This window comes from Triturus cristatus, chromosome 8 (genome assembly GCF_964204655.1).
Source record: "Triturus cristatus chromosome 8, aTriCri1.1, whole genome shotgun sequence".
Classification (NCBI taxonomy): domain Eukaryota; kingdom Metazoa; phylum Chordata; class Amphibia; order Caudata; family Salamandridae; genus Triturus; species Triturus cristatus.
Window position 1 is genome coordinate 676188784 of NC_140591.1, and position 16745 is coordinate 676205528.

The window sequence follows — 16745 nt, forward strand, 5'->3', positions numbered from 1 at the left end:
TTTCCAAGTATACACTGGAGCTTTAGGACGTCTCCCCATAGCCTCATCTGCAATCACTTCTTCCTCATTTCTTGGAACCATTTTCTCCTTTTCCATTATACAACCATCCTTAACTTCATATGCTCGACCACTGGTGTCAACTGCATGCAGCAAACTATTACTTTGAAGATAACTCTCTTCATTAAAAAATGGTTCAGTACTTGAACTATGCATCCATTCTCCTAAAAACACTTTACAAAAGTTATTTCTTTTTACTACTCTTTTCTTTTTGCTTTGTGACTTCATTACATTAACTATTTTTTCTAATGTACGCATGCTGTTCAAAATTAAAATGAATAGTTTCCTTTTTAAATTTAAAGCCTTTTCTACAATGGCTTCAATATCTTTTTTTCTCTTTAAAAATTTTGCTCTTTTCTTATATTTTTTCACATCTTTTAGCAAATTGGACATCACTCTTCTCTGAAACATTTTCCTACGGATCTCTTTAAATGCTGATTTTCTTTTCAAGTTAATTATTTTAGCTTCTGCTTGTACATTAGCATTTTGTAAATTTTCACTATTCTCCTGTTGTTTTCTACTTGAAACAGTTTTTCCAATGGGGGCATTTTTAAAAAATTTCCTTTTTTTGAATATATTTTTTAAAAATAGCTTTCTCTGCTTACCAGAAGACTTTTTCTTTTTCCCAACATGAGCATCTTCAACTAATTTGGGTCCTCCAGTTGTCTTCAAATAAACCTTTTTTTTCTGTTGTTTTCTTTGTCTTGATTTTATAGGCATCTTTTATTTTCTTCACTGCTCTGCAGCAATACCTGAAAGAAACTAAAAAAAAATACCTTTTTTGTAATTTAAATATATTACTATTTTTGTTATGATCATTTCTTTTCAAATAACACTATCTATCCTTTTCCTACAAGTGAAAAACACAAGAAAACCAACATGAATGTAATCTTTAAGATCAATTCCTGTTTGCACACAGACTCTTGGTAAAATTCTAGACAGAACACGATATTTCTTTTGCAAAGCACACTTTTTTTTTTTTTTTTGAAATTATTAATTACTCTAACAGTCTGACACATTTTCTTTATAGTTTACAGAGGCAAAAAACCGCACATGTGCAATCTGCTTTTTCCGAGCATATACATGTGTAACCTGGCATACTGACGGCACTCCTGCAAAGATAATGAACCTTGGTGATGTTGAATGCATTAGCATTTGTCAGGGGGTCCAAAAATGCCATAAAAGACTCATGCTGTGACTTTACGCAGAAAATGAAATTTGCTTGCCAATTTCAAAGCACAGTTACTACTGATTTTTTCCTCCAAGCGTTAATTACTCTAACAGTCTGATACATTTTCATTACAGTTTTCTGAAACAGAAAAGAGCACATGTGCAAACAGCTTTTTGAGACCATGTACATGTGTGACCTTGGTGACTGACTACACTCCAGCAAAATAAATCAGCCTTAGTGATGTTGATTGTATTAGCGTGACTCACTGCTTCCATGAAACACCAGTCTCTTGTGAATACTCAGCCAGATTCTACAGGATAAACTGCTGGGTGTGTGCTAACAGTCTGCTTATGCAGACTGTGTATTTTCAGTAGCAAGAGACATACGCATGGTTACTTCCCAAAAGAAACAGAGAGACTCCAAATACCTCTGTGACAGCAATTCCACTATACTCACAGCCTCATGCTGTGATTTTATGCGTAAAATGAAATTTGCTTGCCATTTTCAAAGCACACTTACTACAGTTTTCTGTGTTTTTAGGCAGAAAACGAAATTTGCTTGCCAATTTCAAAGCACACTTAGTACTGTTTTTTTCCTCCAAGCGTTAATTACTCTAACAGTCGCATACATTTTCATTACAGTTTTCAGACACAGAAAACAGCACATGTGCAAACAGCTTTTTGAGACCATGTACATGTGTGACCTTGGTGACTGACTACACTCCAGCAAAAGAAATCAGCCTTAGTGATGTTGAATGTATTAGCGTGACTCACTGCTTCCATGAAACACCAGTCTCTTGTGAATACTCAGCCAGATTCTACAGGATAAACTGCTGGGTGTGTGCTAACTGTCTGCTTATGCAGACTGTGTATTTTCAGTAGCAAGAGACATACGCATGGTTACTTCCCAAAAGAACCAGAGAGACTCCAAATACCTCTGTGACAGCAATTCCACTATGCTCACAGCCTCATGCTGTGATTTTACGCGTAAAATGAAATTTGCTTGCCATTTTCAAAGCACACTTACTACAGTTTTCTGTGTTTTTATGCAGAAAACGAAATTTGCATGCCAATTTCAAAGCACACTTAGTACTGTTTTTTTCCTCCAAGCGTTAATTACTCTAACAGTCACATACATTTTCATTACAGTTTTCTGAAACAGAAAAGAGCACATGTGCAAACAGCTTTTTGAGACCATGTTCATGTGTGACCTTGGTGACTGACTACACTCCAGCAAAATAAATCAGCCTTTGTGATGTTGAATGTATTAGCGCGACTCACTGCTTCCATGAAACACCAGTCTCTTGTGAATACTCAGCCAGATTCTACATGATAAACTGCTGGGTGTGTGCTAACAGTCTGCTTATGCAGACTGTGTATTTTCAGTAGCAAGAGACATACGCATGGTTACTTCCCAAAAGAAACAGAGAGACTCCAAATACCTCTGTGACAGCAATTCCACTATGCTCACAGCCTCATGCTGTGATTTTATGCGTAAAATGAAATTTGTTTGCCATTTTCAAAGCACACTTACTACAGTTTTCTGTGTTTTTAGGCAGAAAACAAAATTTGCTTGCCAATTTCAAAGCACACTTAGTACTGTTTTTTTCCTCCTAGCGTTAATTACTCTAACAGTCTGATACATTTTCATTACAGTTTTCTGAAACAGAAAAGGGCACATGTGCAAACAGCTTTTTGAGACCATGTACATGTGTGACCTTGGTGACTGACTACACTCCAGCAAAATAAATCAGCCTTAGTGATGTTAAATGTATTAGCATTACTCACTGCTACCTGAAACACCACTCACTTGTGAATACTAAGCATGATTCTACATGATCAACTGCTGGGTGTGTGCTAACAGTCTGCTTATGCAGACTGTGTATTTTCAGTTGCAAGAGACATATGCATGATTACTTCCCAAAAGAACCAGAGAGACACAAAATACCTCTCTGACAGAAATTCCTCTTTGCTCACAGACTCATGCAAAAATCACCACATACATCCCCTCTCAAACTCATAACTCACCTTTTAAATTATTTAGTTGAGAAAGAAATGTGGCACTCAAACTGCAGACTATCAGACTCAGAATATCAGAGCTGTACACCTCTCTCCTCTGAGCAGAACCAATAAATGGCAATGTTTCCCTCTCTTTTTTCACACATATACATGTTAATTACAAATCTCAGTGCTTCCCCCTTTTTTTCAAATGAAATCACACATTTCTATTGGTTGAAAACTTCAACCCTTTTCCAAAAGTACCCTTCCCCCAACTTGACTTCTGCCTGCTACCATAGCAACAGCTCATGGAACACTGCTGTGAGGAGTCAGGTCAGAAGTTCACCACACAATGTTTCATTTCTAAAGAGCAAGAGTGCTTGACTTTTCAAACCTAACAGCAAATCCATAGTAATGTTCTTTGGTAACACATTTTTCTGTACCAATACAAAACATGCTTCTATAAATTTACACATACAGCCTAGTTTTTAGTGTAGAATGGTGTGAAACAGCCAATGAGTTCGTTTTATTTTAAAAAAATATGTATGCCTCCATTTCCAAACTGTCTTTCATTTCATTTTGCCATTCTACTGAAAGACACCTTCAGAGTGCATCCAGATCTCCTTGAAAGATGTTCACAGTGTGGATTGTAGGTCACAGCTATGTCTTCTGGAGTGAAAAATTTGCAGAAAAAAGAGGTATGGTGAGAGACCTTGCTTTGCCAAATGTAGACATTAAATGGATTGGTCAGAGAGGGTTAAAGTGGCACCAATTAATGCCTTTGGTGAAAACCTTTCTACATCTCCCACACCCTAACCTTATTATTGTGCACTGTGGTGGAAATGACCTAGGCACTTTAACTGGTGTAGGTCTGGAAATGCTTATTAAGGACACCTTTGTGCAATTGATGTCTCTTTTTCCTCATTCTGCCTTTGTATATTCTAACATATGCCAAAGGCAAAAGTGGAACTGGTCCTACCAATTTTGTCCGCAGATTGACAAAGCAAGGAAGCACGTCAACAAATCTGTTTCTGCTTTCCTCAGAGACTATGGTATGGGTTCTATATACCACAACAACTTGCGTTACAACATGCAAGATGTTTATAGAGGAGACAGTGTACATTTCAATGATGAAGGGAACAGAGTCTTCCTCTTAAACTTTAGACTCTGCATCGGTACTTACTTGTAGGTACCAAAAAACACTCAATGAACACAACGGCTCTTTTTAGAGCCCCCTAATATCTTAACACTTAAATTTGTTTTTTTCTTCTTTTTTTGTTATTTTCTACCGTACGCGTACGGTAAGCTTACCGTACGCGCACCCCGTGATTTTTTTAAAAAACATTTAAATGTATTTTTCATACTTTTATGGCCTTCTTGGACCCCCTGACAAACGCTAGGGGGTCTGCAACTCACTTCGTTGCCCCCTTTCCACGTTCTCCTCCTTTGTTTATCAGTGTGAGACACACAAAATGGAGGCCGACACTTCCTCATTTCGGCTGATTCGAATGTTTACAGTCATGTAACCACCAATCAGAATTGAGCTCGCGCATGGCAGCGTGCGCGTACGGTAAGCTTACCGTAAGCGCTCGGAGCGCGCCTATAGATATATATTGATTCAAATGCTATTTTCTCAGCAAATACTGAACACATTTACACCAGACCTACAAAAGGCACATGCCTGACTTGAGGACTACCTCTTTGCCAAATTTCAAGTAATTCTGTTCAGCCGTTCGGGCTGCAGCTTGGACTAAAGGTCCTATGGAAAAATGCATGGGGAAAACGCGTTTTGGGACCCCCTCTTTTTCTCAGCCCCCGTTTGACGAACCCCCCCGAGACTTTCAGGGTAGGAGCGGAGCGGAGCGCCCCACCTATTTTGAAAATTTTGCGAGGATTTGTCAATCAGCGCCAAAGTTATTCCAAATAGAATGTTGTGGATTTCCTATGGAAACACGGTCCTAACTATAACTACCTACTGGCGACCGCCAGTAGGTAATATCTATATCTATGTCTATCTATCTATCTATCTATCTATCTATCTATCTATCTATCTATCTATCTATCTATCTATCTATCTATCTATCTATCTATCTATCTATCTATCTATCTATCTATCTATCTATCTATCTATCTATCTATCTATCTATCTATCTATCTATCTATCTATAGGTTTCAGGCATGTTATAGTTAGAAATTAGCATTTAAAAAACCTTAGAAATTCACTAAAAAACCATAGGTTTTAGGGAAAGTTATAGTAGATGGACATTTCACTCGTACAAAACCAGAGAAATTCCCCCGTTATAGTTAGTTCAGCTAACTATAACTCACGCCCCCACAATGCACTGCTGATGATGTCACATATTAAATCACTCTTGACATGGTCAGTGACATCACTGATGACATCACAGTTGACATCTCAAATGACATCACTGATGACATCATCCAGTGACTGTGTGTTTCTCTAAAGTTTAAATATGTTTAATATATATAGGGAAAGGTGTATCGAAGAATAAATGGGTGTATAAGTGTCTGAACGGATGATTTAGTAGGTGCGTGACTGACTCTATAAGTGAGTGATTAAACGTATCTTACTGAATGCATGGGTTAGTGACTAAACTGTGTGAATGTCTGTATCCGTCTGTCTGTTGGTGTGCGGCTGCATGGGTTTGTGAATAGCTGCATGAGTGTCTATATGGGTTATTGATTGGTTGTCTGGGTATCTGTATGGGTGCCTGATTCACTGGGTGCATGCTTTTAAGAGTGCATCTGTGATGGACTGTATGGGTGGGTGAGTGTGTGTATGGGTGTGTTAGTGAGTGAATGTATATCTCACTGGTACATGTGTGAGTAACTACATATGTGAGATGCAGAATATATGTGTGTTGGAGTATATAAATGACTATAAGTGAGAGTGTGTAATTGTGAGAGTGGCTGTAGGAATGAGTGTGTGCTTGTATCAGTGATTGTATATGAGCGTAAGAATGTGCTAGTATTTGTAACTGTATAGGTGAGTAAATGGAAGTATGATTAATTATTTGCATGACTGACTAGGTGTGTGACTACCTCTATGGATGTGTGGCGATGTGTGAGTGTATATATAGGTGTATGAGTGCATATGATAGTCCTCTACTGAGTGACCATAAGTTTGAGTGACTGTACAGATGAGTGAGTAGATGTGACAGTACTTGGGACAGTTGTTTCCCTCCTGCCTCCCTACCGCTCTCCAGGGTTTACTCTAGTCACTTACTTCCCCATCCTATATGGATCAACAATGCACCCCCTCACTCACCCCCCCATTTAGCTGGATGCACCTATCACTAGACACGGCCCAAACTCTTGGACCATCCTCTATCCCCCCAACCTCTCCAAAAATGCTAAGAAAAACTTTAAACACAAGCAACTAATTTGTCACCAAGAAATGCTATTTGTAGATAATTACCGCAGTCTCACCTCTATTGTAAAAACAAACTACATCTTCTACTTCAACGCCCCTCTAAATGGAAAAGCACCTTCCTCCACCACCTCCCTATCATGAAGTCATGCAAAATCCCATATGGCTTGAAACTATCTCCCCCCCTTCCCTTACTTTTCTTGGCGAAATAGACATCTCCATTTTCAAATCTGGAAACATTGTCATTCAAGCCTCGGAAAAATATCTCACCATCTTTGAAAACCATTTCAGCACCTTATCCTACCTACTCTCTACACCTTCCTCTGACCCATCGGCCTCCCAATCACAATATGACCCTACACCTCCTCTGTCACCTACTCTAACCCCCCCTTATGTCTTTGAAAACACCATGGAAATCTCCCAAGCACAGACTCTCAATCTCTCCCCAACCTTAACAACTGTCCCTCCTAATGATTCACCAACGGCCTACGCAACCACCCTTACTCTCTCTCCTTCTCTTGAGGCTCCAACATCTCACTGCAGTTCCTCCCTTCTATCTTCTTCTTCCTCCCAGCCTCCTCAATTTGACCTCCCTCTGACTCAATTACCTGCTCCAACTTCTTCCCCCCTAACTGACCTTACCCTCCTTAACCAGGAGGTCAACCCTCCTCACCATCACTGAGCCCCCTTTCCTTCTCCTGACTCTCTTCTGTCCCCAGTGACTGCCTAGTCCCACCTCTCCTCCCTCCCTTCAGCCATAAATCGGAAATTCCCTCTGCACCCCCCCACCCGGGCTCCCTCCCCTCCCTCTCCCCAGTCCTGTCGTCTTGACTAACACAGAACAACATCCAATTCCCCCTGAATTCCCAGCCTCCATCCCCTTCTCCCTCATTCCCCAGACGCTTTTAAATATAGAACTCCATCTCGCTAACCTATTGTTTGAACTCACCTCTCTCAGAAAATATGTCAACTCCCCCTCCTCACTTAACCGCCCCAATCATTCTATTTCCCTGTGTACTGAACAAAACAACTCTCATTCACCCAGCAACAGGATACTACCCCCCTCTATAGGGATACACTTAGAACCTTCCGTGCCACGAACCACCTCTCTGCCTCTGACCTCCCTGGCCTCTGTAATCCATACCCCCCTGCTCTTTAACTACTGACCCTTTGATCCCACAGGCTCCTATCCCTGTGATCCTTGGGACTAACAGAATTCCAACTTTCCCAACTTCACCAAGACTTCCCCCGCAATTTACCACAAGCCAGTCCTACCATCCCCCTACAACCAACCCTATTCCCCTGACTTGCATGCTGGTCAACTGTCGCTCGGTGGTCCGACGTGATTGAAATTTCGGAAACCATCCTTAGTGAATCCATTGACATCACCTGTCTTACTGAAACTTGGTTTAAAGATCGCTCCTCTTCCATTCTTGATATGCTCTCCCCCCTAGCTACTCCATCCTCAGAAAAGATAGACCTGTTAACTGGCGGCGGTCGAGCAATAATCTATAAAAACAAACTCCAACTCTCGCCTGTACTTATCTCCGATCTTTCTACTTTTGAATACCTTGGAGAGGAACTTAAAGTGCAGGCCAATTAGATTACACAACATCTATCATCCTCCCGGCGACCCTCTTCCTTTTGTAGATGAATCGTCTGACCTTCTCACCCAATCCTCACTTTCCAACTCAAAAAACCTCTTCCTCAGATATTTTAACCTCCATTGGAACAAAAAAGATTATCCTATGTTTAACCTCCTCACTGATCTACTTGACATCAATGACTTAAAACAACTATTCCACTCTCCCATTCACTCCAAAGGAGCCACTCTTGACGCTACCATTACTAACAATGAGTTGGCCTCCCTTTCCTCCATAGTCCCCATCAACCGGTCCGACCACCACCTCACCCTTTTCACGATCACTAGCACTGTTCTACCCCCCCACTTAAAGCCATCAAACAAATGAAACTGACCAGGAATCTTCATCTTATCTCCCCAGGCGAACGTGAGGCCAAAATCAAAGCTCAACTTCAACTCTCTCCTCCCTCCCAAAATGCCAATGACCTCACCAAACACTTCCATCATTGAGGTCCTTGACCAAATTGCCCCAGCCAAACTAAAATGACAGAAAAACTCCTCCAAATCCTGGTTCAATCCAGATCTCAATAATGAGCGGAGCACACTTAGATCGACTGTACGCTTATGGAGGCAAAACCCTTTCCCCTTTAACCTCTTTCTCCTCCGATCCGCTAGATCCGACTATAAAAAACACATCCTGAATGCTAAGACATCATTCTTCCACTCTCAACTCGACCGGGCCAAAAGCAGACCGAGGGAGCTCTTCAGCGTTGTGAAAAACCAAACTTTCTCTGCACCCCCCAAGGTGATTGCCACCACTGAGAGATGCAAGGAAATTGTCACCTACTTCTCTGAAAAAATCTCCAAAATTGATCAATCCTTTGCCTTAACTCCCCTCCTTCTTAACCCACTACCCTCACCGGACATTTCCTCAAATTCTCCTTCTCTCTCTACGCTTCCTCCTTATCGCTCCCTCTTATCATCCCTATTCTTCAACCCGGCCCCATCATACTTGAACTAAAAAAAATGCTTTTTGGCACGACTTCTCTCTAGTCACTGAACTTGATATCCTTAACGTCATTTCCAGACTGAAACCATCATCTCACCCTAAAGATCCTCTCCCTTCCAACCTTGTCCAAGATCTAAAACATATCATTGCTCCCTATTGGACCTCCATCATCAACTCCTCCTTTACCTCTGGTTGTGTCCCTGCTTCCCTCTAATTGGGACAAATTACTTCCATCATCTAAAATCCTACTGGCGACCCTAATGACCTAAATAACCTTTGTCCTATCTCTAACCTTCCGCTTCTCTCAAAAGCCCGTGAAAAATGCGCCCTGCTCCAACTAGATAGACACATTGATTCATTCAATCTTTTAGACTCGTTCCAGTTAGGTTTCAGAAAGGGCTGTAGTACAGAAACGGCAATGCTAAACATAATTGATGACATCCATCACGTCCTTGACAAAGGCAAATCCTCCCTACTCATTCTCCTTGATCTCTCTGCTGCTTTCAACACTGTTAATCACTCTACGCTACTTAACACACTTAAAGATCGTTTTGGCCTCAACGGTTCAGTCCTGAAATGGTTCACCTCCTTTTTCCAACACAGAACCCAACAAATTAAAATCCATGACTGCCTTTCTAAACCTCTGCCCGTCTCCCTAGGGGTCCCACAGGGATCTATCCTCTCCCCCTCTCTATTTAATCTCTTCATGGAACCCCTCACCCTCATCCTTAAACAAGTGGGAATCAATTACCACCTATACGCCGATGACACCCAACTTTACTATAAGATTCTATCCCGCTCAGATGTCCTTCACCTCAATGATGCCTTGAGTAAGATTCAATCCTGGTTCCACTACAACCACCTCAAACTCAACCCAAAAAAGACCGAAATCATTCTTTTCTCCCCTAAGAACAACTCGCTCCCCATTCTATCCTGGGTCTCCGACCTTACAGCACTCAACTGCTCTCTCACTATATCAAACCCAGTTAAATCCCTCGGTTTTAACATCGACCAGAACCTTACTCTTATCCTCCACATAAAAAATTTGGCCAAAAGCACTCTCTTCACACTCCATCACTTAAAGAAAATAAAACCCTTAATTTCTGCTGACGACTTTAAATTAGTCGTCTAATCGCTGGTCCTGTCAAAAATCGACTATGGTAACACCATCCTCGCTGGAACTCCTAAAACCCACCTCGCCCCAATCAAATCTGTTTTGAACCTTGCCGCTAGGCTTGTTTCTGACCTCAAACGGTTTGATCATATCACCCTGCCCTTAAAGCCATCAAGTGGCTGCCCGGCGAAGGAAGAGCTTCCTACAAGACAGCTTGCATTACGCACAAAGCCCTACATCAACACTCCCCGCAGTACCTCACAGAAACATTTCACAAAGCTGGCTGCTCTAGATCATTGAGGAGCTCTAACACCCTCGCTCTTGTCTCTCCTCTATTAAACAAGTAAACCACACAATCTCGCTCCTTTTCTGGGACCACACCTAACATCTGGAACTCCCTCCCAAAAGATCTTCGTTGCAACCCCCTTACGTCAGCTTGAAAAAAGACCTCAAACTTCTACTACTTAACAAATAATGGGGTCCTTAAATCCTCCTGTGGGCACTCATCCCACCCCTACCTCCTGTAGTTCTCCTCCCCCTCATTCATCTTCCGTCACCCACTAAATCCTCCCTCCAGTCTTTCCTATAGGACCTTCCTCGTCCCACCTGGTATTGCCTTATTCTCCCCCTCCTCAGCCTCCCCCATTCCCATACCCTCCCCCACTCTTCTCCACCTTTTCCCCCCACGCTAGGCTAATCTCTCAGGACTTGCTGTAACCCTTTGCAATACATGTAATGTGATGGTGTAAAACTAGAGCTGTTTTTACTTTCTTGTTGGGTTTTGAAAACTACCTCATTATAATTCTGTTACATTCAATTCATTTATCTATGTATAGCTGTTTGATATCGCCTTAACTATCCCCCTCCCTTGCCTCTTCCCATTCCTATACCCTACCTCCCTCTTTTACATCCTTTCCCTCTCTCACTAGCCTAATCTCTCATAATTTGCTGTAACCCTTTGGCAATTTGTTTAATTAGTTTGTGTAATATTTAAATCGCTCCCTCTTATCATCCCTATTCTTCAACCCGGCCCCATCATACTTGAACTAAAAAAAATGCTTTTTGGCACGACTTCTCTCTAGTCACTGAACTTGATATCCTTAACGTCATTTCCAGACTGAAACCATCATCTCACCCTAAAGATCCTCTCCCTTCCAACCTTGTCCAAGATCTAAAACATATCATTGCTCCCTATTGGACCTCCATCATCAACTCCTCCTTTACCTCTGGTTGTGTCCCTGCTTCCCTCTAATTGGGACAAATTACTTCCATCATCTAAAATCCTACTGGCGACCCTAATGACCTAAATAACCTTTGTCCTATCTCTAACCTTCCGCTTCTCTCAAAAGCCCGTGAAAAATGCGCCTTGCTCCAACTAGATAGACACATTGATTCATTCAATCTTTTAGACTCGTTCCAGTTAGGTTTCAGAAAGGGCTGTAGTACAGAAACGGCAATGCTAAACATAATTGATGACATCCATCACGTCCTTGACAAAGGCAAATCCTCCCTACTCATTCTCCTTGATCTCTCTGCTGCTTTCAACACTGTTAATCACTCTACGCTACTTAACACACTTAAAGATCGTTTTGGCCTCAACGGTTCAGTCCTGAAATGGTTCACCTCCTTTTTCCAACACAGAACCCAACAAATTAAAATCCATGACTGCCTTTCTAAACCTCTGCCCGTCTCCCTAGGGGTCCCACAGGGATCTATCCTCTCCCCCTCTCTATTTAATCTCTTCATGGAACCCCTCACCCTCATCCTTAAACAAGTGGGAATCAATTACCACCTATACGCCGATGACACCCAACTTTACTATAAGATTCTATCCCGCTCAGATGTCCTTCACCTCAATGATGCCTTGAGTAAGATTCAATCCTGGTTCCACTACAACCACCTCAAACTCAACCCAAAAAAGACCGAAATCATACTTTTCTCCCCTAAGAACAACTCGCTCCCCATTCTATCCTGGGTCTCCGACCTTACAGCACTCAACTGCTCTCTCACTATATCAAACCCAGTTAAATCCCTCGGTTTTAACATCGACCAGAACCTTACTCTTATCCTCCACATAAAAAATTTGGCCAAAAGCACTCCCTTCACACTCCATCACTTAAAGAAAATAAAACCCTTAATTTCTGCTGACGACTTTAAATTAGTCGTCTAATCGCTGGTCCTGTCAAAAATCGACTATGGTAACACCATCCTCGCTGGAACTCCTAAAACCCATCTCGCCCCAATCAAATCTGTTTTGAACCTTGCCGCTAGGCTTGTTTCTGACCTCAAACGGTTTGATCATATCACCCTGCCCTTAAAGCCATCAAGTGGCTGCCCGGCGAAGGAAGAGCTTCCTACAAGACAGCTTGCATTACGCACAAAGCCCTACATCAACACTCCCCGCAGTACCTCACAGAAACATTTCACAAAGCTGGCTGCTCTAGATCATTGAGGAGCTCTAACACCCTCGCTCTTGTCTCTCCTCTATTAAACAAGTAAACCACACAATCTCGCTCCTTTTCTGGGACCACACCTAACATCTGGAACTCCCTCCCAAAAGATCTTCGTTGCAACCCCCTTACGTCAGCTTGAAAAAAGACCTCAAACTTCTACTACTTAACAAATAATGGGGTCCTTAAATCCTCCTGTGGACACTCATCCCACCCCTACCTCCTGTAGTTCTCCTCCCCCTCATTCATCTTCCGTCACCCACTAAATCCTCCCTCCAGTCTTTCCTATAGGACCTTCCTCGTCCCACCTGGTATTGCCTTATTCTCCCCCTCCTCAGCCTCCCCCATTCCCATACCCTCCCCCACTCTTCTACACCTTTTCCCCCCACGCTAGGCTAATCTCTCAGGACTTGCTGTAACCCTTTGCAATACATGTAATGTGATGGTGTAAAACTAGAGCTGTTTTTACTTTCTTGTTGGGTTTTGAAAACTACCTCATTATAATTCTGTTACATTCAATTCATTTATCTATGTATAGCTGTTTGATATCGCCTTAACTATCCCCCTCCCTTGCCTCTTCCCATTCCTATACCCTACCTCCCTCTTTTACATCCTTTCCCTCTCTCACTAGCCTAATCTCTCATAATTTGCTGTAACCCTTTGGCAATTTGTTTAATTAGTTTGTGTAATATTTAAATTGCTTTCTACCGTCTGTGACTGGGGTGAATGTTTGACAGTGTTCAACATTCCGTCCATCATCTTTTTGTGTTGCATTTTCACCCTAAGTGGGAAGGGTATGCCCAGACGTGGGTCCCGTGCTCACTACGCCACTGGAGTCAAGCTATCCTGGCTGATGAAGGCTGAAAGCCCAAAACCAGTCCTAGGATGCTTGTTGCCAGGGAGGACCTGGCCTGGCAGTTCGGGATGGACTGTTCCCATTGGGACAGGGTGAAGACTGATTTGCATATGGCTGGGTCCAAACTGGAATGGCGTGGTGAGCAAACTAACAATGGATTAAACCCAGATCTGTGACTGGGGGTGAATGTTTGACAATGTTCAACATTCCGTCCATCATCTTTGGACGTGACACGTCAGGGGTTGCTTTTACTCATTTCAGGTTGGCTTGGTTGGTATTTTACCAATTCAAAGCTGTAATACTGTGCCTGGAGTGGTAAATGGCTTTTGTCATTTTACAGCTCAGCAAGGACAGCACTGTGCTAGTCCTATGCTTAAAGACTTTGATGTAGAAATGGCAAAAGACTTTGTCCATTTCTATCTCGGCTTGGATAGCTCTGTGCTAATCCTATGCTTAAAGACTTTGATAGAAAAGCAGACACTGGAGGTGAGCAGATCTAGAGTGTCACTGGTGTTGATTGTGCTCTATACAGGAGCTGCTTTCCACCTAAACTTAAGAACTACCGAGAGTTCTCTGCTTCTTTTTTGCATAATTTATTCGTCACTCTATGCCAGAAAGGGTATTTTTTTTACTTATACTGGGTGCTCTCTTGTGTCTGGACAAAGCTATACCTCTCTGATTAGAGTAAAACTCTGTGTCAGGGGTTGCTTTTACTCATTTCAGGTTGGCTTTGTTGGTATTTTATCAATTCAAAGCTGTAATACTGTGCATGGAGTGGTAAATGGTTTTTGTCATTTTACAGCTCGGCAAGGACAGCATTGTGCTAGTCCTATGCTTAAAGACTTTGCTGTAGAAATGGCAAAAGACTATGCCCATTTCTATTTCGGCATGGATAGCACTGTGCTAGTCCTATGCTTAAAGACTTTGATAGAAAAGTAGACATTGGAGGGGAACAGATCTAGAGTGTCACTGGTGTTGAGAGTGCTCTATACAGGAACTGCTTTCCACCTAAACTTGAGACCTACCCAGAGTTCTCTGCTTCTTTTTTGCATAATTTATTTGTCACTCTATGCCTGAAAGGGTATTTATATATATATTCACTGAAAAAAACCATAGGTTTCAGGGGCGTTATAGTTAGCTGGACATTTCCCTCGTACAAAACCCTAGAAATTCCCCTGTTATAGTTAGTTCAGCTAACTATAACTTGCGCCCCCGCAATGCACTGCTGATGGCGTCACATATTACATCACTCATGACATGGTCAGTGACATCACTGATGACATCACTGATGACATCTGAAATGAAAAAAAAAACAACATGGTATTATACCACAAGAAACAAATCACAGATATATAAAATGTATACAGCTAACAAAATTTTATAAGTTTAACTTACAAAAACACAACGTTTGCCTTCAGTGGTGTGGAAATTTTTTACTTTTCCCAAGGGGCAAACAAAGATCAATGCCACCTTGGTCACGTGCAAGATTTGCAAAAGAGTTCTGTTGCGAGGGGATCCTAACAAGAAATACTCATACGGCACGGCAAGTATGATGAAACACCGAAGGACCCTTTATCTAAACAATCTTGCACGAGAAGAGTGCAAACAGATGAGAAACACTCCTATTCTGTATCTGTAAAAAAGAATCACAAATAAATGTATATTAATAACTTTCAAATGTATACTATTCCATTACTGTACAAACACATTTTATATAAAAACTGACTAAGAAACTATAGCCCTGAACCACAAGTGTGACGATCGTTAAAACACTACATGCATAGTGCATACTACTTTGAAGCAGTTCATGCCCTAAAGCCTACCTCACTAAAAGACTACATGCTGACTAAATGATTACAGTACTATAAGGAGACACACTGGGTGCGTGACAGGGTGTTTGCTAGAAGAGTATGAATACTAACTAGGGAATTCAAGGTGTGAAACACAACTGTGTAGGTGATTAGAGGACTGCATTAATACTGCATAGGCATTTAAAGCAGTCCATGTGCTAAGGCCTGGCTCACTGCATGACTACTTGGGTACTGACTGAATCATTAGACTACAACAAAGAGAGTGCCTAGGTTAATTTATTAGTGCTAGGCTTTTCGCACAGGGAATGGATTAGTACTTGGTACTGAATGACTCACTAGAGGAGTGCAAAGGCAGTCACAAGTGCTGGACTGTATGGATACTGACTAGCAAATTTAAAGTGTGAAAGACAAGTATCTAGGTGGTTAGAAGACTGCATGCATAGTGCATAGGGGTTTGAAGCAGTCCATGTGCTAAGGCCTAGCTCAGTGTATGAATACTGAATGATCAGAGTACTGCAAAGATAGTATCTTGGTGAATTTATAAGTGTTTGGGTTTTAGCACAGTGAATGGATTAGTACATGATGCTGAATGGGTCAGTAGAGGACTGCAAAGGGAATGACAGGGTATTTCCTGAAAGTGTATGGATACTGACTAGGGAATTGAAGGTGAGAAAGACAATTGTGTAGGTGGTTAGAGGACTGCATGTATAGTGGATAACGGTTTGAAGCAGTCCATATACTAAGGCCTGGGTCACCGAATGAGTACTTGGGTACTGACTGAATGATTAGAGTACTGCAAGGAGAGTGCCTGGGTGAATTTATTAGGGTTTAGCGCAGTGAATGGATTAGTACATTATGCTGAATGGGTCACTAGAGGAGTGCAAATGGAGTGACAGGGTGTTTGCTGGAAGTGAACGGATACTGACTGGGGAATTGAAGGAGTGAAAGACAAGTGTGTAGGTGCTTAGAGGACTGCATGCATAGTGGATAGGGGTTTGAAGAAGTCCATATGCAAAGACCTGGCTCTGTGCATGAATACTTAGGCAGTGACTGAATCATTAGAGTACTGGAAAAAGAGTGTCTGGGTGAATTTATAAGTGTTTGGGTTTTGGCACAGTAAATGGATTAGTACATGCTGTTGAATGGGTCTCTAGAGGACTGCAAAGGAAGTGACAGGATGTTTCCTGGACGTGTATGGATACTGACTAGGGAATTGAGGGTGTAAAAGACAAGCGTATAGTATGTTAGAACACTACATGCATACTGCATAGACATTTGAAGCAGTCTATTTGGTACTTAGATTCTGA